The sequence below is a fragment of the Rissa tridactyla genome, chromosome 4, assembly GCF_028500815.1.
Source record: "Rissa tridactyla isolate bRisTri1 chromosome 4, bRisTri1.patW.cur.20221130, whole genome shotgun sequence".
Lineage (NCBI taxonomy): Eukaryota > Metazoa > Chordata > Aves > Charadriiformes > Laridae > Rissa > Rissa tridactyla.
Window position 1 is genome coordinate 27,104,490 of NC_071469.1, and position 19,677 is coordinate 27,124,166.

Here is a 19,677-nt window from a genome sequence, read left to right on the forward strand (position 1 = left end):
ACTTCATGTAGAAATCTATCACTAATATACTCAACATACTGACTTCCACTGGTGTAAGAGAAACAACACACACAGCAATAGTGTATGAACACATCTCTGGAAGGTCAAAATAATACTTCAGCCTGTGTTCAAGCTCTTCGTACATATGTTGGCAAGTCATCTCTCATCGTCAGCATAGCTGCACAAAACCAGTACTAGTAAAGGCTGTAGATAAGAATTATGTTTTTACTACTGTATCATCCAATTCCTGTAGTTTTCATAGGCATCCCATGTGATTTGGTTATTTTTGCAGTCTTTTTGCAGTTGCAGATGTTCTAGCAAGTGATGTTTATTAGAGGAATATTCCAGTGTTGAAAAGATGCACATTTCAAATGGCATATTGCATAGATAATGCAAATTTGGATAGGCTCAATGAAATGGAGAAAAGATGAGAAAGAAAACAGATTCACTAAGAAAAATTTGCTAAAGAAGTTCCTGAAGAGCATGGTATAACAAAATTCTCAATTTGTGTAGGACAAGAAAAAAAAGAGAAATTAGACAAATGTATTATTTATTCTGAACCACACTTAAACTTCAATATTAGTTTTAAGGCCTTGAAATCTAGCTTGAAACTAACCATATAGAATATCTGTATACATTCCTCTCTTGCCTATATTTTTTGTCATTTTGTTAAATATGGTCAGAACTTGCTTAGATGACCCAAAAATATCTAGAACACAAAGACAAAGAATCCCCACCCTCATAAACTAGCCAAACAGCTGAGAAGCAGTATGAAAGGAATACTATATAGAAGATTGCTCTTCAGAGGACCGCATCTTATGCTAATATCTACAATGAATCTGAAGCACAATCCCAAAGTACAGACTTTGATGCTAAACCATAATACTGCCTATTTGCATGCCATTTCCAATCCATAGATCTCAAAAACTTTGACAATGCTAAACAAACCTTGCAAAGACTCTATGAAATACACAAACATTAGCCTTTACTTTCACACCTGCAGCAGGCTGACCTTCCTAGAGGAAAATGAGATCAGAACTAGGAATTTGGTCCAGGAATTCTGGCCTGGCCACTGAACACCCATACTTCGACTATCTCTCAGCCCTCATCACAGTAGCCACACACCCAACTCTGTAGCTCCCCCTTCTAAATATTCTCCCAAGCTCTTCTCCACCTAGCAGCGCAAGAAAAGTCAATCTAACACTGAGGGAAATATAACAAAATCATCGATGTTGGACATAGCCACTGTCTATTTCCTATTATTCCCAGATAGCCTAGGATCTCTTCATAGTGTCATTTAACGTTATCAGATAATAGCTAGTTATTTCTCAAACAGCTGGAATCTAATCCTGTTCTCCTAACTCAGTTTGCAAGACTTTTCTCCTGAGTTATCTCTTGAGAATTATCTCTTGAGATTTTCTTGTCCAATGAAACCGGCTGAAAGAATCAGATAAGCTCAGAGTTCACCAGGGCACTTGAGATTTTCTTCATATAATGTTCTCATGTAGAATAAGTGAGATATTACGCAGAATAATCGCTTATACTGTGAACATCAGCCTGAAAGGGGTGCATTTCCTTGGAGCAGGCAATCTGGAACTAGCTAGAAACACAGTAAGACAGAACAACCGATAGATATCAACCCAAGATGCACATAATCAAGGGAAGAAATTACCATGTTAATTAATACTAATTCTTCAGCTCCAAAATTTACACACAGGAAAAGAAAACAGAAGATTCAGAAGACATTAACTTAAGTTCTTACATTGGTCCGTCACCAGATATGATTTTGCTCAACAACTAAAACAAGTTTGCAAGGTTCAGCTTCTGATAGGACATATGTTCACATCTCTCCCCAAGCACGTCATAAATAGCTCCCCATCACAGCAACTTTAGCAGACTGTCCATGATCTGTAAAGACTGAAAGAAATGACCTCTCTTCCATTCCAAGGGTGCAAGGCCAAAGCAGGAAAAAGGGGAAAACTGACGTTGCCATTGGCTCACAAAGGACTTGCTTCAGGGGTTATTATAGGATGTTTGTTACCCGGTGTCTCAGTCCAATTCCTTTCCCAACACCTTCCATTAAAAAAGATAAGCTAAATATAAAACAATTGGAGAAGCATCTGAGGATTCATCATATTCTGTAAACATCTCATTTGCAACATGGTGTTTGTATTTATCTTCTTTTCATCCACCCCGATGTGAGCTGCTTTTGTAGTTCTCCACAGACTTAACGGTAACATCTCAGAGAAAACAAAACCACTTTAGAAGTTACTCGGAATTGTACAAATATAATGCAGGAACATTATTCTCAACCTTGATTTTAGTTTCAGAGGCAAAACAGAAAGTACATTAAGGCTAGTCTGCATAAAATTTCTCATGAAGCCAGATTTTGGTGTGAACTAGGAAAAAGACTTCCTTTGAACTCTGTATTGCTTGCATTTGCATTCTGAAACTGAAATTTCCCCTTGAAACTCCCAATATGTTTCTGTTACCTTCAGGGAACAATAAGGGAGCCCTCCTGTGGATAATGCATCACATTTAAATTCCCATGACCGACAAGGAAAGACTGTGTAACCTAGGGGATAAAATGGCTCTATTTTAGAGCAAAGAGAGTGAGGTGGTAATCCACTGGAGGCTGTAGTTTAATTTAAATGGCTATTAACTTTGTTCCATAGGGGCAGTTATAGTTTAATTCATACTACTTTTCTGAAGCAAAAGAAATCGCACCAAATAAAACATCCCAGGCTACAAAAGGTATCTTAACCAGACAAAAAAGTGTGATGACTTTTTATATATATATTATAAATGTTAAAATAGAATTATTTATGCTTCCAACTCTTAGATACATGAGGTTTAACTTTAGTGACAATATTTGCATGAGGGCATCAATATTGCTCATACTAGTAGAGTTAGGTACTTGTTCAAGCTCACTGCTCAGTCAGGACTCTCTGCGATCCTTAATACCTCACTGCTTCCTTTACATAAGGCACAACAAAGAACACAATACTCTCTTCCTCCCTGCTGAAACAGCAAAATACTCAGAAAGGGAAAAAGCAAAGACACAAGACCAAGTTAACTCTATCGCCTGCCTTGGGTTCTCATCTTGGACTCATCCATTTTTTTGGCATTAAACAGCAGCAGCTCTGCTCTTATAAATAGCAAAACGGCCACATTCACCATCACAGTATTCATCACTGTCTGCCACTGGCTTCAAAGAGCTTATTTTGGAAAACAAACAAAAGAAAAATGAGTATTTGGTCCTGATGGGATTTCAGCACTAAAAAAAAAAAAAAACAAACTTATTTCTAGCCCAACCACCCCTAGAAAAATGTACGTTTGTTTTAAAAATTTTGCATAATCTTGCATTATAGACTATAGGTGTTGACTTCCATCGTATCTAATAGGACTTGCAATTGCTTAGCACCCTACAGGATGGAGACTGCGCTCTGAAGTTCATAGCTGATGAGTGTGTCTGCAGTCTTCAGATTTATGCTTAGCTATCCTATGAGCTCAATTCACTTATGTCATATGTTGGCACAATTCTACCAATGTCAGTTTATTTCCAGTAGTTTATTTCAACACATCTTTCCAACGGAGTGTGAGCTAGTGAAAAGCATAAACCAGGTCTGTTAATCTCTGAAACAGGATGAATCTATGCAGCAGTCTCAATGTAGTTTCAAAGATTTCCATTATTTCCCTGTGTGTTCTTTAGAATCTGTAACGTCCATTCAAGAGCTCGTGTGACAGGACTTAGAGACACCTCCTGGTATACTTGGATACTCAACCTTTTGCATTCCCTCAGGAGATACTTGGAAAAACATTTCTATGCAGAAATATGCCTACAACATAACTTTTCACACCTGCTGCATAGCCTCACATCCCCACTGATATGTCTTGCAACATAGGCCTTTGCAATCCCTGAACACATTGTAATAGCACTATCAGAGGAGTAAAGTCATTTCCTAAACAGTGTAGGTTCGGCAATGCTGATGGCATTGGAGGAACTGGCAGTATAACCATTTATAACCAGGAGTATTAAAGAGTTGCCACGACAACTCTAGATGGTCAGCTTCTTTTGGGGAGTAACACCACCACAACCCAGTACATAACTTCTGCCAGATCTCTGTTCCTCTTCACTGCAGCTGCTCAGGGAAGGCACTAACCTCCATGCTCTTATTGGCATTTCACCACCTCTGTGACCTTGTGTTATCACTGCCATGTACCAGCCCATCGCCTTCCCTCTAGCCTGAGTAGCCAACATCCTGCTTGAGTAATGCCTTCTTTAAGGAGAACAGACCGCTAAATTAATCATAGAGGCCACTTTTAGACTGGAGAATGGGAGACAGACAAGGTGCTTATCTTTCTTTTTCTGCTCTTTAAACTTTCTCTCTCAGGTTAACCCCTTTTTTATTTCACTCTTGAATTGGTTGCATACAAAATGCCATTCAGAGAGAACCAACTACAGAGTAACATCTTACATCTATAGAGACTCCTAATGTAGAGGACACTAGTGCAGGAATTGTACCAGAGACGGGTCACTTCACCAACAGGCAAGACAAAAAGCAGCACTGGATGTTAATGAACACAACAAATTTTTACAATCACTCTGGTAAGGAACTGAAGAATATTGAATGCTATTGAAATTGCAGGGAGAACTTGATAATTACTTGTAGTCCATCTTGTTCAGAACACTGAAACTGATGCTGTGGTCTAGCTAAACATGATACACAGCTCTTGCGGACTGCAAGTAATCAAGGCTTGGCTTCTGCCTTCTGTTAAGGGAATTTTCTCACAGATTTTCATACAATTGGAGGTAAAATTCAACAGCCCTTGCTATCACAAGTCTCCTCGATAAACACAGGACATGAAACCTACTAGTAGTTTTGGTTTTGATCTGCTTTCAAAAAAATCTGCAGATGGTGGAGGATTTCTGTACCTCAGATGACAAGCAAATAAGGAACAAGACATGAAAATGTGCCTTAGTTCTCAGTTACTCTATCATCATATAAGGCAGAAAGATCTCCATTTCATTCAACTAAATTAGAATCAAATCCATAATACAAGACAGGGACAAAATGGCTGCAAATCCAATACGCAAGCAGAGGTCTCAGAATTTGATACGTACGGAGAAAGGAAATAATGATATCAGAGATTCAAGAGCTACATCACAATTTAAGCATAACAGTTCTGAAAAACGGTACATTGTCAGGCATAACAACTTCCTCGAATGAAAAAAGAGTATTCACAAAAGCTAAGTGTATGATGAGGAATCAGACATCATTCACTGTCTAGATTAATATGTCTGCACGGATCATGAGACTGATCAATAGCAAGAAACAACTTCTTCCATCAAAAGAACAACAATATCATGCACATGACAAGAAATGGAGCAATGGATTAGTAGTAACATTTCAGATTAGTCGTAACTCCTACACAGGTGAAAAAATATCTCGTGTGAAAAGATCCATTTGAAATTCTAATGCACACAGGTTTGCACAATATTGCCTGTATCAAAACCCACAAGGAAGGTTTAAATCAAACTAAGTAGAAGGATGCTCGAATAAGCAAAAAAAAAACCAAAACCCAACAAAAAACAGCCCCAACAAATAGTTGAAGATATTTAAACCAGAAGGAAGAAGATACAAGTGAAGAAAGGAAATACCTTCATTTTGGGAGAGGAGCTCTGTTACAGTATCAGTAAAGCAGATCAGTGAGAGACGAGACAAATTAACTTGGAATCCACACACACTGAATACATGGATCCAGAAAATAAATGTGGGTATCTCACAACGACAAGCCTCCCAAGATTTTCTAACAATTCCCCTGTTTTGTTGTTAGCCAAAAGTCACAAAAACCTCTACCTTTCTTAGCAGTTTGTTGGAAGAATCTGCCACGGAAAAGGATTTCCAAAACTTCAGAAGTTCTTTTAATATTAAAAAAGAAATAATTTCAAGTTTTATGATAACATTTGAATCCAGCCACATCGCAGCAACTGTGACTCACCAAATCTTAACCTAAGAAAGCATGAGAAAGGAGAAAAGACTGAGGTAAAAAGGCATGACACCAAGCCAGCTTCAAAGAGCTTTGTAACTGGAGGCAGATTTCAGTGACTAGTTTTCATAATACCTTCAGCTCTCACCTTTCAGTGGAGTATAAGCCAGGGTCACCATGGTCCTGGAGATGAGGAGATAGTAATACACAAAATCGAAAGGAGAGGAAAAACAAAATAACAAGAAGATTCATGGCTGAGTTTGGAGTCTTTGCTGGGTTTAATACATCTCCTTAGAGATCTTAATTGCACATCAATCTTCTTCAGCTGGAGAATGAGAGGTGAATGTGCGATTCTCCAGCTCGGCACAGAGGGCAAACTGGAGTTAAAAGAGAAGGAGAAAAGAAGGGCATGCTCAAGCCAAACTGGATTTTCTTCCCTCTTACCATGAGAAGACAAGAAGCTTTTCCTTAGTGTTTGCCAACACAGAGAAATTACTTCAGAACAAATAAGAATGTGACTTAACAGCATTCTCTCTGTAATTCCCTTATTCTATACCTCAAGCTCTTTTTGGCAGTTAAGCTTAATCCACTTCTAACCCACACAAAGGCATGTTCAGTGCAGGGTGCCCACACAAGGAATTAGTAAAGAATAAGTATGCTAAGCTAACAAGACCTTAGCACAAAGTTCTTCATCAACCTTCACTGCCAATGTCATTCCTGTTATTCAGAGAGACTTAAACTGCCAAGGTAGGAAAAAGAATTACGTGAGAATCTTTGCTCTCCAATCCTGTGACTGGAAGACAGACGAAAACTCCCCTCTGCTGGTATCAGTTCCAGCCACATCCAAGCTATCTAGTCTTATTCAGAGTTGCATATCCAAGATAATCCAAGAACAGACAAAGGTCCGGTCTATGCTATGTTTAGATGAACTGGACACCATCCTCTTTGAAGGCTTTAAGCTGTGCCTTGTTTATGTGGCTCCAGATAGAATATCTGCATTTATTACTGCATGAACAATTTATCTGTGTGATGGTAACAAGAAAAATTTTGGTTACACTCTAGATTTATCAGATCTAGATTGGAGATTTATGTAATCAACAGTTAATTAGTAACTATGACACTGCCTGTGTTTTATCCCATAAATTCAAAAATCAGTGAAGTCACTAGAGCTGAGATGAATGTCCCACACTCCGACCCTCAGGCACCCCCACTCTCAGAATTTGCGTTCCTAAAGAAACGCCAACACAGAAATTCCATACAACATGACTCCCATCCATACCAACAACATTTTGTTCTAAGGGCAGCTTAGAGTCAAGCACAAAAAAAACCCCAGTGATGAGCATTCTCAGTTTCTAATGCAAAGGAGTTATACTTTAAACTATTTGCCTTATAACACTATAGACTCATGTCCCCCTTGGGATTTGGGAACACCTAAAATTTCTTCACAGACTTAAATGGATACTGTCAGGATTAAAATTATGGACTATCCCTTGACGAGCATGCAGTGACATGCCTGCAGATCTTCTTAAACTGTCTTCGCCTAAGTTACTCATGAGACTATCGGAATGCTTTAGAAAAATCTAGTTTAGCTTTCCCTATTGATTTCAAGATGACAGACATACACAAAGCAAGAGATGAGTGGTATCAACCCATTTAACTTCCTGCTTATGAACTATCTTGCTCACTAGCTCTCTTACATTTAAATAGGAAAGAATGGACAAGTCTCTCCTACTTCTAAAAATAATGATACTTAAATTCTCTATTTCTATAAATAAAAAAAGTGTAACAGAATCTAGGAGTTCTTTGGGTGAAGGAGAGGCCTTGTTAATTTTTAAAACCAAAACCACATTTTGAATCGAAGCAGCATATTTCACATTTCAGGGTCTGGCATCTCAACCATAATGTAAAACTTGCACTAGCAAAAAGATGAAGAAGGAAAAGCACATTTGTCTGCCCTGGAACTCTGCTGCCCTTAGGCATAAGCCAGAAATAATCCCAGAGGCAGGATGTAAATGAAACGTCTCTTCAGCGCGCAGGCCTTAATGCATTTTACCTTAAACATTTACATTAACAGATGGTCCACCACAGTCCCATAAACTCGCTCCTGAGTTCATTTCCATCTCACTCCAGGCCCCATTCATCATCGGCTGGACAGCAGAATGTCACAAGGGGATTGTGCCAGAACAGAGGAATGGGATAAACCGTATGAAGTGACTGGTGTCACCCATACATATGCATTTGACCTCAGTTAAAAAGGGAGAAAAAATGAAGGTAAGAGGAAAAGCAAGGAATAAGGCGATGATCAGATGACCTAGTACTGCTAGGAGTACAGAAACAAACAAAAACCCCACACTGCTCCTTTTGGCAAGGACCCTACTTTTTTAAGGTTAGAGGTAACTGTGTGCTGTGCAAGTGGCCCAGGCTGGCTCACGTGTTTAAGGGAAGGAGACTGACCGTCTCATTCAGATCAGGAAGGGGCATGATACAGCCAGGTTGCTCGGTCCTCGCTCACAGGAAATGTAAAACTCTCAGATCAGTCCAGTGCTCATGTAGATGACTTGTGCTTTTGTTGAACCTCTAAACTCTCAGGCTCTGTCACAGAAAGTGATATTAGTTCAACCAGGGGAAGAATAGAAATCTGAGCCATGCTCTGGTAGGTTGAAAGATAACAGCTCTAGAGCTCATCTGTGGCTGGGGTTCCCTATAGCAAGGAAATAAATTTTAATTTGTTTGTGTCATTTTTTTTCCTTGGCCAAATGTCAGAAAGAAATTGTCAGTACAGAGATGCCTGCCAAAACAAAAATCTCAAGTGCAAGAGGGAAAACCACAAATCAATCTAGTTGAACTCAGTGAAGGATAAGAACCGAAATGGATAAAAACTGGCACAAGGTGATACTTCTTTATTCAGGGGTTGAAGAATACAAGCAATAGAGTTTGATGTATATTCTCACCAGACTCTTCCACCGAAGCCATAGGTGCTCAGACTGTCCCAGATGTATAATACACTGACTCACCTCAGAACATTCCTCTGAAGCACAGAAATATCAAGTCCATTTTACAAGCATGAAACTGAAGCACATCAGAGACAAAGAAAATTGTCATCCCACAAAGAATGTCTACAGTCAAAAAGAAAAGTGAACTGAGTCACTCGAATTTCAGGTTAGTGTCATAATTATTCAGCTCTGCCCAGACTACGCAACTGTTCTTCCTCCCTGTGCAAGGAGGAGGCAGGTACCGGGATGAACTAGCAGCATGGTCTACGTTGCTTCGTTGTGATGGTAAGAAAAAGCACAGCCAATCCATTTCTTCATCTGAGAGAGGATGCCTTTGCTTATTAAAAGAAACGCTTACTTTACTTCTCTAAATTGCTTCAGGGAATAGAATATACTGCACTTCACATTGCTTCCATGGATTTTATACTGTAAATTTGAATACGAGACTTACATTTTAAAATGAATGCCAGCGCTCTACAGTAAAGTTCCACCTTCTTAAGAAAATCCCATTGTGTCAGATTACTAAACTATATTGTTCTGTTTAAATCAGAGGAAGTTTGCCTACTCCCACAATCTTTATATTGAGTCTTTCAGTCTGAGCCAAAATGTTAGGCAATTGTGAAAAACACTGTCTTCCATACACCAGTAATCCTACTATTTCACACAGGTTCTTTGGTGACAGCTGACTGTAGCCCAGTGACTTCCCAGGTCTTGCACCAGAGCATCCGTGTACTCTGGTGAGAACATGTTTTTTCTGAGCAAAATTTTAGACCATATTCACGAAAATGTAATTTTTAGTTTTACATCCCACACTTCAGAAGACATGAATGAGTTTGCCATGCTCCCTCTATTTCATAGGCTCGCTAGTAAAAAGCCAAGCTTCATAAAACACAGAAATACTGAGTTCTTCTCCAAAGGTCTGATACTTGAGATTCATGACAGTCACACATTCTTTTCTTTCTCTAGAGTTCAACAGCATCTGCCCTGAAGAAAAACTCTGCCCCTAAAATGAGTCAGCTGTATTCATGACAACCCACAATTTCTGATTTTCCCATCTTCCTAGCTGAAAACCCTGCTGGTATCTAGCAATCAAAGCAAGTCACGCTTACCAGAATGGGTACAGGACAGCTGCTGGGCACTGAGCTCAGGGAGAATGCCTCCCTCTCCCTCCTTGCAAACTTAAGCTGCTTCCAAGTGTAATTGAGGGACTGTGTGAAGAGGGGAAGGGCAGTCTTGTAGAGATGGACAGCTAGGTAACATCCAGCCATATCTTTTGAGTATTAACAAGTACATTATCGTAAACAGGTTAGAAATTATCAGTTCAGCTGAACAAAAACTGTCCATGACCTTTATTTTAAGCATTTTTTCAAGTTCAGATAATCAGTTAATTACTAGGGCTCTTTGACAGAAGTCTATCTCATTTAGGCTTTGACAGTTTTATTTTACACTTTCAGTCTGCACATAATGAGGAAACACGGAAAATCCAGCAGTGAGACCGGTTCTTCAAAGATGTGATAGCGAAACAGATTTGAATAATGACAGTAAGAGGGATGACCATACCATTTTAGGAGTCAGTGACCCAAACATTATGCTGCAATGATATTCGCTTACAATGGTTAAAATGCAAGCCTGAATGTTGCTGCATTCCTTCTCCACTAAACTCAGTGAGCATCTGACAGGGTTGCAGTGTGGGGGGATTTTAGGCACCACCTGATCCTGAAGGCAGCCATCAGAATCTCAAGGCCAGCATGGTCACTGTGAAGTTCAGCCAGCACTGCTTGCAGGAACCATCTCTGGTTTCAAGTCAGGTTTCCCCTTCTCTCCTTGCTGCTCCTTACCCTCTCAAACAAGCTGGGGAAAGAATATGCCCTCATAGCTGCAATGCTGGCTACTTTCTATTTGTTATTATAATAGCATTTCTGCCTTCTGCTTTTAAAAATGAGAATATATCCTGCAAGTTTTGCAAGAAAATACATTTCTTAAATACACACACCAGCCATCTTCAAACAGTCCGATTTTCCCAATAATTACCATCTAGGATACCACAGTCCTCTTCCATTAATTGTAGCCTGCACTGGGGATTGGTACAGGCATTACAATATGTGTTGCAGTGCCTTGGGTAGTGCACCAGGGACATGTCTAGGGTATTTGTACGCCTCTAGAAAACACACACCAACACACAACACTGTTTAAAGCAGCTTTTGTGCGTATATCCTGAGGGAACACGGGTCACGTCTACTGGAGCAGCTATCCTCACAGCCCTTCTTGGGGCAAAGGGCTTCATAACAGGGAACAAGTAAGTTGTCTCCATTAGCAGGTACCGGCCTTTGTAATTGTAACTACAGCACACCTCCCATGGAATCCTCCCCTGAGCCATCCCCATGTGTTACTAGGACAAGGAATTCAAGTCCTGGAACAAAACAAATGTTTGAGTACAGCTCTGTTCTTTACAGAAGGTTTGAGCGTGCCTTGCTCTCATTATTTGTATCATTTTGACTCAACCGTAAATGAAAGAAATCTACACTCTGTGCTACTGGATGAGATCATGGTAGTGAGCATTTCATCGCCACCAAGGCGAATTTTCTCTCATGAGTCTTTTCTATTCCTTCAGTGAGTGGCGATTTAAGCAAGTTACATTTATAGCACTGAATCTGCAATGGGAGGGAGAGAGCGCACAGTGAGCTGGGACTGCGAGTGATGGGTCCCAAGGGAGCTAAAACACAGATGTCATAAAAAACCATTTCAGAAATTGTACACAAAGACACAGCTGTGCAGTGGGAAGGAAAACAGGTGGCACTGGCAACAGGGGCTGGCAGAGCACGGAAATAAACACACTGCCTCGCGTTACAGTACAACATTGCCACAAGATGCCTTCAAAAAGGACCCCTTGAAAAGGGCCTCTTAGAAAACACCTCTTTCTCCACTGCCTCTGAGAAGATACCAAGGTTAAGCAGCTCTCTTCAAACAAAGCATCCCCAGAGCACAAAGTGCATTTGCCCATGATCTGTGAATTTACACAAGCTACCAAAGACTTGTGAAGCCAGCTGGAGTTAAGAGCCCCTCAGCAATATACTAAATCAGTCCCATGCTCACCCTGGAGTCCTCTACTTAGAAGCAGCTGTTTTTCTACTGCTTTTGTTCAGTTTTGCACCCTGAGGTCAAATAGGCCAGTTATCCCCTTCTCTCGGTGTCAGAGAGTCAAGGTCAAGAGACAGCAACTGAAGCAGCACGGGAACCAGCAGCCATCTCACTGCCACTTTCTGGTCTGCTCACGAGAGCAGGATGCTTCCTTACCCTCTAATCTGTTATTTTGCAGAAAAATTCTCTCTATACAAGAGATTTTGAAGAGCTGTGCAGCTCTCTCCTCAGTGGCTAGACCAGATTTAAGGGCAGTGTGATCCTATTAGGATGCGAGGTCATGCAATTTACTGCTATAAATCAACTGCCTCAGTTCAAGTTTCGAAGGTCGGAGCAGCTCCATCTGAGGCAGTGGGGAGCTCACCAGTTCGCTGACATCTGACACCTTGCAATATTTTTAAAGTGTGTTCTGAAAAGCAACACCAATAAAAATGACAGTGTAGAGCTCCTGATTTATTCTTTCTGTGATGACAGATCAAATTGTCTGAACAGACACTCAAAAACCTAATGTACCTGTCTGCACTATACTTTGTCTCTTATGTCACCATCCACAACACACATCCTGTTTTGGGAACACAGCTGGCAGTACCGGTGCAGTCACAATAAACACACTGGAAGGCCCACTGTCCCCTATCCCTATGCTTTCCAAGGGTAGTAAATCTAATCTTTTTGAGAAGGATACAAGTATCACCCAAATAGGTAAATGGGGACCAGCTCTGTGACATCTGTGCTTGTTTTCATATCTTTGGGGTTTTTTGTTCCATAAATTTCAAAAGGCTACAGAGTAATAGCATATGTTTATGTCTGACTGTTCATCTGTAGAAAAAAGAGATTTGTATGCCCAGCCACTTCTCAAAATCACTGAGGAAGATTGTCAGGTTGATTGTAGTTGAGACACCAGTAAAGCACAGAGTCAACTTACGAACATTAAAGAAGCATGTTAAAAATGGGAAGTGCATGGAATTACCTTTGATATCAGGCATTTTGAACCCTTCAATCTTTTCTCCAATAGCTGTCCGTATTTTTATGCCAAAACGAAAAACTTTGATGGATACTGTAAGAATACGCTAAGATTTATTATGATTAGAAAATTACTCAATGTTACTACATTTCCAAATATTTATATCTTTATGATGAATAACATCATCTTCCACATTGTTTTCAATGACTCTGAGATATCTCAGTGGTACAAGGTGCAGCTCACAGAGATCAGAGCCACCAAAGTTCAACGTGCAGCACTTACAGAGAAAACAGTAGTGTAGCTGGTCGAAATAAATCAGATTTTAAAATAGAGAGTGTTCATGACAACTGTAGGGATCACAGCAGGAGAAGCTTTAAAAATAAAAGCCACTCCTGTCCCACGGGTCAGCTCCACTGACAGAGTGTCTCTAGCTGTAACTCAGCTTGCCTCGACTGCTGGAACTCTCATCAGCCCAGCTTCACCCTCCTTTGACCCCCACAAAGCCACTGCAAAGTTTTGCTGTTAATTTATTTGTAAACCGGATGGTTTTCAGACATCAGGCATGTGAAACAACCAAAGAATTAACAAAAAAATTATTTATAGTTGACTCTACTGAAATTTTTCTTTAGCAGGTCAAGCAGGGGGAAAATCCGAAACAAAGCTTGATGCTGAGCACCCCTGTGCTCAGGTCATCAAAGGACCATGTAGGCTGGGAAAACTAATCTCGCAAAGAAAGCATGGTCCCAGGACAGTATCACAGTATTAAGGCTGGCTCTTTAGCAGATTCTTTGAAACACTGGGAAAAGACATTCAAGAACTTTGGGACAAATCTATTTTTTTAGTCTTATTTATCTGTAAAGATAATTAGGGGTGTGTAAACACCCCAATACCCAGGGTGTCAGAGGCTGGCTTAATGCAGTTTGGATATCCCCAGTCTGTTTTCTGAGGACAGCATTCAATCCAGTTCAAGTTAAGCATCTCAGCAGATCTGTTATGAAAGGCATTGAGCACACAATGCCTTTAGTATCAATGTGAAGTTCAATTCCTCATGGTGACTGCAGGAGTAACAAGGCAGGTGAATCAACCTTCTTACCTGAGTGCACGAATTCAAATTCCTCACACGTGAAAACTCTGCCCCTGCAGAGGGAAAACTCCCCCCAGGGGAAAGTATGGATAAATAAATAATACTGGATAATAGCTAATTCTTCCCAGCCTGCTGTGGCTTTGGCTCAGCCCTGCTACAAATGCTTTTCACTCATTTAGCCAACTGTGGCCACAATCCCATCTGCATTCAAAGATGCCTGGCTCTACTAATTTTTATATCTTAAAGCAGTGCATCTCAGAGCACTCAGCAGGCTAAGCCCTGGCTATTGATTACTCCTTAGCAGAAACTGCTACAGCCCTGTTTGGCCACAGGCCAATGATATCAGATTCCCCCATTCCCTTTTTTTTTTTTTTTTCCCCCTTCCTTTTCTTTTTTTTTTTTTAATCATAAATTAGCTAAGTGCCTGGCAGGCCCAAGGCCCTCCCCACTCGCACTCTCCCCACAATATCCCCTTTGACTAACACGCCAGAGCACCAAAATGGCTCTTTGTAAATCTAATTGAAACAAATGCTATTGACCCAGACACATTTGCAAGTAAATCTGGTTGGACCTCAATCAGAGAGCATGTGTTTGACACCAAATTATGCTTAAGTGCTGCAGCAAGAAAAATGGGAACCGTGCTCTGGCAGATAGAGAGACAAAGGGAGGACTTAATTAAAGGACTGAAACATACGCCACCAAGCCCAATAAATGAGATTCAGAGCTGAAAAGAAGTGCAGGGCTGCCTCTTATTATAGGAATCTAGCACTAAGGAGATTTGTTGCCCTCCAAGAATGCTTGGGCACAGAGAAAGCACCTACGCTGCTGTGAAAAGGGCAATGATCAGAGACAGAGGCTTGGGGAAAGTTAACTACATTGCAGGAGACCTGAAAATGTCACCTTGTCTTGTGATCAGGGATTTTTCAGTCCAAAGCTGAAGACGAGGAAAGCACAGTTTGCAACTGCTGCTCCAAGGAATTACCTTCAGAAAGGCCACAGTGATGCTACAAGTCAGCCTAATGCAGCTACCAGCCCTGTCCTCCCACAGAAAATCATCAGCCATATATAACTGAAACAAACACAAATTCCAGCAAAAACAACTGCAGTAGACAGCCAAATCTCCTGTACAATAAGGAGGACACAGCACAAGAGATGAGGAGGTCCTGAGGGGGAAGGTGAAATACCTCCTCACCTGGGCTCCCTGAACCACAACATGTAACAATCATTGCTTGCTACAATTCAAAAGAAATAAAAGCATTATGTCCTGCAGCGACCCAGGCACCAGAACATCATGTGACATTTTAAAAAAAAAAAAAAAAACCTTGTCCATTCCCACCACAAACAGGCTAAGGCAGATCATTGTTTTTATTTAACTCATTTGGGTGTGATATTTATTAAAACAGCTACAACAATATAGACCCTGGTTTAAACATAATTCCGTGTTTTGGCACAGTAACAATGGCAAAGACCCTCTGTCCCTGTCCCCCTTCTAAAACTACTATGCTCTGCATTTGAAGTCTTCTTCACACCTTTCTCTCTTTATCGACTTTCTATCATGGTGAAATTTCATTGCTTGTAATAAATACATTAACTGAAAGTGGAAAATTGTTTCCAAGACCTGGCAGAGCACACGTGAGACAAGCAAAATGCCCTCCCCCGCAAGGGTTAAATAAACTTGAGGAATGCACAACCAGACCTCCTAGGCTGGCATGTCCCAATGAGCTTTCCGAACCTAAATCCTCTGATCTATCGCTCCTAGAAATCAGCACAGTCCCTGCTGCTGTCAGTTGGGTTCCCACTGAAGCAAGGCAGGCAGTCTCACAGATCAGTGGGCAAGTCGTGCCTCTGATGTATTTGACTGTCACATTCATAAACACAACAAGCTATGCCAGCAGCGATGGCAAGGCAGGAGGGGGGAATTCAATACCGTTCACAAACTGCAACGCACAACATCCATCAGCGCAAACAAACCCAGTCCACAGCTCTCCATGCCTGGCCTTCACAGCAGGGGCAGGCAGCTGACAATGCTGCCCTGTGTCCTGCCTCCGCTTTTTCCTCAAGCCCTGAATCTCCAGAGCAGCATCCTGTGGAAAAAGCTGTCTGCAAGCACAGAACTACCCCTCTGTCACTGCGACCTACTGGAGCACATGGCTACAGCCTGACAAAGACAGCCCATTCAGGACATTTTAGAAGAATCTCTGAGATGCCCTGCCTCTTTCTTAAGGGGAACTGAGTGCCTAGCATTTCTCTGAAAAGAGACAATTACACAAGCTACACTGAACGCCCTAGACAATTATCTATCGGGTCCACATCGGAATTATGGCACCTGACAATTTCAGATAAAGGTTTTTGCAGTGTGGCACCAGAGTACGAAGAAGTGTGAGGTTAACTGCTTTGCTCGCTATGGTGAAAAACATGCAAATATCAGTGGACTACTCACATTAATAAGTTTATCAGGCAATGATCTCCATCCACATACCATCTCGTCTTAGCATAACAAGTGCATATGCAGAGAAGTGCTTTTTTTAAAAAAAAAAAAAAAAAAAGCAGTGAAAAATTTTACTGTGATTCTTCAATAAATACCAAACAATTAAAAAAAAAAAGCATATTTGGGAACATTTCTCTCTCCTCTCACTGAAATGCTATTCCTGAGATGAAACTGGAGTATTTAACAGCACACTGAATTGCACAAAAGAGAAAAAAAATGATCCCATATTCAAATTTTAAAGGAGAAATTCAGGAAAGTAAAATGCCATTATGTAATCTATAGTTTGGAAGGGTAAAAGACGGCTCTTGCCAAGAAATCTCCAGGAACTTCAGCCACCCCTGGAGGCGAGACTCCTGGCTTTATGCTTGATGAAGCACTACACCATCAGTCCCTGGCATGCTTGGCTTGGTGCTGGGTCCTAGGTCAGAGCCAATGGGAAGCAAAAACTGCCACTGCATTGCTCCAGCTCCTGGTCACTCCAGACATCAGCAAAGATGATAACCCAATGGATTGCAACTGGGGACTCTGAGTTAAGAAGGGGAAGAAAGAAAGAAAGGAAGAGAGAAAAAAAAAAAGAGAGATAACTGAAAAGAGAAAAGAAAGCTAAGTTGGGTACCTTGACAGATACTGACAAGAATAGAAACAATAAAAAAGTCCCTGCTGTGAAAAACTCGTCAAACAGGGGCCGATGCATACCATGCAGACCTCATGCAGTGTCCCCCCTCAAAGATGTCACAGCCTCGTCAGCTTTGCTACTGTAATATTCCTCCAGGAGAGGAGAGCTTAGCTGACACCCCGCCAGTCATCCCAATGACTGCTGACAGCCTCAGGGAGCATATGAACGGGAAACTGATGCCTGCATTCAAAGGGTGCTGTCAAACCCAGATAATAAACCGTGCTTCAAGGCAGCATTGCCTAAGCATGTGTAAATACCTACAGGATCCATACATACCCACACACATTTACATATCCTTGGCTGTATCTACAGTGATGAGAGCGAGACAGCGTTGAGTCTGCACGATTTAAGCAAGCCTGGGGTGGTGTTGTAAGGCACAATGTGAGCTTATCCACATGACAGCTGCACTAATCCCTTTGATCTGCAGTGACTGGGTTGCCTCGTTGCTATATTATATAATAATAGAAATTAAGATTAGCTACAGTAAACAGTAATATAGCATGAAATACAGTCAGGGCTTGTTCAGTGGACATTACTAAGACAGACCCAGAAATAGCACAGCACCTGGAGAGAGAAAAGACTGCCCTGAGGTTTTGACATTAAACTACTGAGCAGGACCTACCGGATGCTACTCATCCCTCATCCTCTGATCTTCTTGCCTCAGTTTTGGAAAAGTTGCACGGCAGTGAAATCTTAGCCTCTGCCATTCTCACCTCAGAGCTGGAAGATGCCAGCAATCCTTGGAGATTTGACCCAAGTCAAAACTGCAGTATCGGTTTCTCACTTGAATGAGCCCAAATGGGCACCTGGCTATCTCCTACACCTTGCCTGCAGGTAAATCCTAAGGACAGAGCGAAAACATTACCTTACCCTGTATTCCCAATGGACATTTGACTACTAGCAGTAAGAAAAATCCAAAGAAGGGAAACACAGTATGACATTAAAGCAGTTCAGCTTCTATACATATAACTTTTAAAAAGTTTTCAGGAAATGTTAGCGTTTGTTTAAATTCTTGGCAATATCACATTACCAAAGGTCCTTCTTCACCACATGTCAGTGGTAAGGATGAGGGCTGCTGACTTTGAGAGATGCAGTTTGTTGTCACTGCAATATTAAAAGTCCTTCTAAATTTTTAATTCCATTCAGTTTTGGTTTTTTTTTTTTTTTTTTTACTGAAGAAAAAGGAAAAGGATAAAAGACCTAAAACCTTTACAATCCAATCCAAAGATTAATGTTTTATAAAGGAATCCACAGAGTGTGTAAATTCATGGTGTTTGTTACTGTCCAGGGCACTATGGAAGCTGACAACCAAATTACCAATTTATGGGCTACCCAGCCTTAACCCAGCTAAGCAGCAACGTATTTCATACAGCACAGATATAATTAAACATTCATCACTTGGGCTGTAGTTTGGTCAGATAGTGGTTTACCAAATACGAAAAATCAGTCCACCTGCTCCTGCAAAATATATTACAATACTCAACTTTAAAGAAGGTAGAAAGACAACAGTGAACACTATTTGATGGGAGTTTTTCCTCCTACTCTCTCTCTTTACTGTACCATCTGGGTTATCCAAGACTTTATTACCTGCAAGAATAGTTTGCTTTATCCTGTTCCAAAAGCAAACCACAAAAAAAAAGTCCATGACCTATGGAGGCCCTATGACTCCCAGGCGAGCAGCTGTGATTCAGTCCAGAATCAAGGAAAGATTGATCCAGGAAAGCAAATAGGAAAAAAATAATATCAACGAACCAACATTAAAAGTTAGGGGATTTTAGCATGCCACAGCTCTGATAGCTCTAAAGAACAGGAAAGCTTTTCTCAAAGAGTACCTTCCCCAACACTGGCAGTCGGCCATTTCATGGACCATGACAAGGAATTCCCTAAACCAGAAGAAATCAGACCCCTCCTACCAGGTTGCCTAGGTAAAACTATGTTTGTTCATCAAAAGTCAGGTGCGTACCACTCTTATTAAAAAGAGTAAAATCAGAAAATTCACATTTAAGTTACCCTAGGCTGAATGACGGATGTGAAGTGCTCGCTCTGGCTCAGCTCAGTATAGCCTTGACAGTCAACACCATCATGCAGGCCCAGACTTTCAGTTCCTGGTTCAGTAGAAGACAAATCCTGAGAAACGTCCTGAGACAGCTGCTAAACAGCTAAACATCACCGGCTTTTAGAAGAACAGGGCAAATTCAAATAGCAAGTTTGTACATGAGCCAAACCATCTCACTGAGATTGTGCCCACTGACTGGTATCATTATGTCAGTTCAAGAATACCTCTACTGAGACAAGCACAGTAAATTTGTTGCATCAAAAATTGTATAGTATAAATATTCACCAGAA